We start from the raw sequence: 5,315 nt of genomic DNA on the forward strand, positions 1-5,315 counted from the left end.
TAGGCAGGCATATAGTCAGCTGGCCATTTTGCAAAACTATATTTTAACCATGATTTTTGTCAGCACTTGGCAAATGTGTCTGAAATAATTCAAACAATGGAAAGTGCTCAGAATAGCATCCTTTGAAGTGTTTCTTCACAGGACGTTGCTGGTATTTTGGAGGAAATAATTTGCTGTTCAGGACTGCCTCCTACTCCCCACCCACCACAGAATGTTTAACAGCCCTGGCTCCTACCTATCACTAATGGGACACCCTCTTCCCAGTCATTATGCCAACCAAAAATGCCCCCCTGGAGAACCATTGCTGAAAATGGTTTCCCACCTTTTGCTCCTTGTGATTTACAACTATAATTTACTCCCTTTTTGACATTCATATGGCATATGGTCATATGACAGAGACAAGGCATTCCACTGATATTCCCAGAACAGAAGGAATTCCTAAGAACTTGTAAGAGCTATGTTATATAATGACAAGAAGTATTATGACAAGCAAAGTTATCTACATTTTATGTCTGTTTAAGAATTTTAGAAAGCAGAGCTCCTTTTTAAATGCTCTCCCAAAATATATGACACTGCTAAAAAAAAATACAAAAGAATCCTAGGATTTTTGGAAAGAAAATAATAGAAATTGTAAAGCACCTGTATCAGGATGCCTAATACTAACTTTGCAAGTTGGCCAAAGATTATAGATGTAAACATACTATTCTTAATAAAATTGAGGTATTCAAAGAGGCTAAGCATTTAAATGGAATTTCTTTACGATAACAGTTCTCAAATGTTAGCTTGCACTAAAATTACGGAAGCATTCGTTAAAACGCAGATTACTGGGCTCTACCTCCAGAGTTTACTTCAGGAGGTCTAGGATGAGCCTGAGAATCTGCATCTCTAACAAGTTCCCAGGTGATGGTGATGCTGCTGGTCCAAGGACCACACTTTCAGAAATACAGCTTTAAAAGATACTTTCACTACCCGCAAATGTTCCATTTCCTTCTAAAACTGATCAGATATACATGATATATGGAAGCATTGCAGTAATGAATACAATGAATTAAAAACAATTTTCTAGGCTACTCCTAAGAAGCTTCTATTCTCCATTCTCCTATCAAAGTAGAAGATCATTATAGAGATAAGAACATTTAGAAAAATAGGTCTGGGCTAATCTTTTAATCAAGTTGACAACCAACTATTTGCAAGTGAAGCTAAGGGACCCTTATCTTATTAAGAATGCAACAGATAATATAGGGTATTTGAATATTGATTAGATTTTTGAAGATATTAAGAACGATTATTTTAGGTGTTATACTGGTATTACTTTTCAATAGTTGAAATGATGTCTTGGGTTTTGCTACAAAAAATCTAGTATGGGGGATGTCAGAAACATGGCAGAGTGAGAGACGTCCTCAGATCTCTGCCCTTGAAACAAAAATAAGCTGAACAACTAAAACTAAACAAAAAACACCCAAACTGCACACCAGCACGTCTGAGAATGGGATCAACACATAAAAGCTACCACAGGTCAGAAACCCGGGTGTTCAGTGGTGGACTGGGAGAAATAAAGAAGCAGCCTCTTGTAGCCCCTGGAGCTCCTTGTAGGAGAAGGGGGAGGGGAGAAGGTGCGGTGACTTCCCTGAACAGCTCTGCCTGGGAGTGCTGTGAGCTCCACATGGCCAGTGGCAGGTCCCAGTCATCGGGGCACAAAGCGGAGAAGTAAGACGGCAGAAAAACAACAGTTGATTATTACCAGTCGTGGATGCAAAATGCCAGGTTGAGAAGCAGCCCCCATCACCCAACCCAAAGGACCCTTCCCCCCATATCCTCCAAGATCGGACACCAGGGAGCTCAAGGGGAATCTCAGCAAACGCTACCAAAACTGTCGCTAACAGTGACAGGGACTGAGTCTTAGGGTAGGGAGCATGACTGAATATCTATAAGAAAAAAAAGGCATTATTAAGACTTCATATAACGCAGGGATCCAAGAGGCTTAGATGCTACTTACTGGAAATCAAAAGAAAAATGTCATCTTAGCAACAAGCTGAACAGAGACATTTCTATAAAAAAATCTTTCTGGAAATAAAGCAGAATACACTTCCGTTAATGCCCAGGTGAAGAAATAGTCCATTAAACATCATGAACAACCGAAGTGACAAGGCATCTCATAAAGAAAGAGAAAAATCCCCAGAAAATAAGCTTAAAGACATAGAAATATGCGACTTGAATGACAGATAATTCAGGATGGTACTTCTAAAAAAACTTAATGAGATCCGAAATAACTCAAATCAACAATTTCAGGAATTGAAAAAACAACTACATGAGCAGAATGAGTTCTTTAGCAAGGAGATTGAAACCCCAAAAGAACAACTGGAGTGACAAGGCAGCTCAGAAAGAAAGAGAAAAATCTCCAGAAAATAAATTTAAAGACATAGAAATATGAAGTCTGAAAGACAGAAAATTCAGGATTACACTTCTGAAAAAACCCAATGAGATGCAAAATAATTCAGATCAACAATTCCAATAATTTAGAGGGTGAAAAAAAAAAAACAGAAAAAATGAGTGTTTTTGCAAGGAAATTAAAACTCTATAAAAGAACCAAATAGAACTTCTGGAGATGAAGAATACAATAAAAGAGATGAAGACTAAAATAGCAAGTTTAGGAAGTAGTGCTGAACAAATGGAGGAAAGAATCAGTGATATCAAAGACAGAAATCTAGAAATAATTCAGAAGAAAGAAGAGAGAGACCAAAAAATAAAAAACAAAGAAAGAGAAATACAAGAACTGGCTAACACCATCAGGAAAGGCAACATAAAAATAATGCATATACCAAAAAGAGAAAAGAGAGAGAAGGGATCAGAGAGTGTATTCAGACAAATAGTCAAGGAGAATTTCCCAAATCTAAGAAATGAGCTGGAGCTTCAAATCCAAGAAGCTAACAGAACACTTAATTATCTCAACCCAAAAAAGCCTTCTTCAAGACATATTATATTAAAATTATCAAAAATTAATGACCAAGAAAGAATTCTCAAGGCAGCCAGGGAAAAAAGACAATAACCTATAAAGGGAAATCCATTACACTATCTTCAGACTTCTCAGCACAAACCTTACAAGCAAGGAGTGGAACTAAATATTCAAACTATTAAATGAAAGGAATTACCAGCCAAGGATAATGTATCCAGCAAAGCTATCCATTAGATATGAAGGAGAAATAAAGACCTTTCAGACATACAAATATTGAGGGAATTCTCCACTACGAGGCCTGCATTACAAGAAATACTGAAAGGGGTCAGTTCACCTAAAACAAAATAACAAAAAACCATGCATAACTATGAATGAGGTGACTAGCAGGCAGATAGAAGCAGAGGAGTACAACCCTTCCTAAGAACAAGGCATTATAAGCTTCAACAATAAGAAGAGATTTGCTATAGCAAGATAGTAATGAATGTTCAGAATATGTATGGGGAAATTGAGACAACAATGACAGAAAAAGGGAAGATTCAAAGATTCAAATTTGCAAAGGGGAATGGAGATAAGGCACACACAGAGGAAAATGGACTAAATATATATATAAATATCCTCTACATATTCGTAATGGTAACCACAAGCCAATGATTCAGAACTGAAGTATATAACATAAAACAAAAAATAAAAGAGGGAAAACCCACAAAGCAAACCAAAATGATAAAAATAAAGACACAAAAGGACAAAGAAGCAATAGAAACACCAAGCTACTAGAGCAAAACATAAAATGGTTACATGAAAATCTCATATTTAAATAATCAAATGTAAATGGAATGAACTCACAAATAAAAAGGCACAGAGTTGCAGAATGGATCAAAAACAAAACCCAAACATGCTGCCTCCAGGAGACACATTTCAGTTCAAAAGACAAATATAGGCTCAAAGTGAAAGGGTGGAAAATGATATTTCAAGCAAATGGCATTCAGAGAAAAGCAGGAGCAGCGGTACTAATATCAGATGAAACAGACTTCAAAATAAAAAAAAAAACGTAAAGAAAAATACTGAGGGAAACTTCATAATGATAAAAGGAATTATGCACCAAGAAGTCATAACTCTTATTAATATTTATGCTCCCAATTAGGGAGCCCCAAAATATGTAAAGCAATTACTAACAGAACTAAAGGGAGAAACAGACCAAAAAACGATCGTAGTAGGGGACCTAAATACGCCACTGTTGGATATGGACAGATCATCCAACCAGAAAATCAATAAGGAAATAACATTCTTAAATGATACATTAGACCAACTAGATGTAATTGACATTTACAGAGCCTTCCATCCCAAAACAGCTGCTTGTATATTCTTCTCTAGTGCGCATGGAACATTCTCAAGGATGGACCACATACTGGGACACAGAGATAGTCTCAACAAATATAAGAGGGTTGAAATCATACCAACCATATTCTCTGATCATAGCGATTTGAAACTTGAGATCAACTGTAAACAGAACGTGGAAAGAACCACAAATACATGGAGATTAAACAACATGATACTAAAGAATACTGGGTCAGAGAAGAAATGAAAAGAGATCAAGAGATACATAGAAATAAATGATAATGATAGTACAATATATCACAACTTTTGAGACATGGTAAAAGTGGTCATAAGAGGAAAGTTCGTATCATTACAGGCCTATCTTCAAAAACAAGAACGAGCCCAAATAAATAACCTAACGCTTCATCTTAAAAATTTAGAAAAGAAAGAACAAATGAGATGTAAAGTCAGCAGAAAGAAAGAAATAATCAAAATTAGAGCAGAAATAAATGAAATTGAAACAAAACAACAGAAGAATTAATTGCAACAAAGACCTGGTTCTTTGTGAAGGTTAATAAAATTGACAAACCGCTGGATAGATTCACTAAAGAAAAAAGGACACAAATAAACAAAATCAGGGATGAAAGAGGGGAAATTATAACAGACACTGCAGAAATACAAAGGATCTTACAAGAATACTATGAAAAAGTATAGAACACCTAATTTAATAACCTAGGAGAAATAGGCAAGTGCTTAGAAAGATACAACCTTCCTAGACTGAATCAAGAAGAACTGGAAAATCTAAATAGACTTATCAGCAGTATGGAAATTGAAACAATCATCAAAAACCTACCAGAAAGTAAAAGTCCAGGACCAGATAGCTTCACCAGTGAATTCTACCAAATATTCAAAGAAGATTTAACACCTATTCTCCTCAAACTCTTCCAAAAAATCAAAGAGGAGAAAATACTTCCCAACTCATTTTATCAAGCCAATATTACTCTGATGCCAAAATCTGGTAAAGATAACACAAAAGGAGAAAAATGCA

At 35.9% G+C, this 5,315-nt stretch overlaps 1 protein-coding gene across 2 annotated transcripts in view; it reads right to left on the reverse strand.

Annotated features, from left to right (window-relative positions):
- Positions 1–5,315, reverse strand: part of CENPI (centromere protein I) — a 57,099-nt gene that overhangs the window by 20,320 nt on the left and 31,464 nt on the right. The gene's annotated exons all lie outside the window — the stretch shown is intronic.

This window comes from Pteropus alecto, unplaced genomic scaffold (genome assembly GCF_000325575.1).
Source record: "Pteropus alecto unplaced genomic scaffold, ASM32557v1 scaffold179, whole genome shotgun sequence".
Classification (NCBI taxonomy): Eukaryota; Metazoa; Chordata; class Mammalia; order Chiroptera; family Pteropodidae; genus Pteropus; species Pteropus alecto.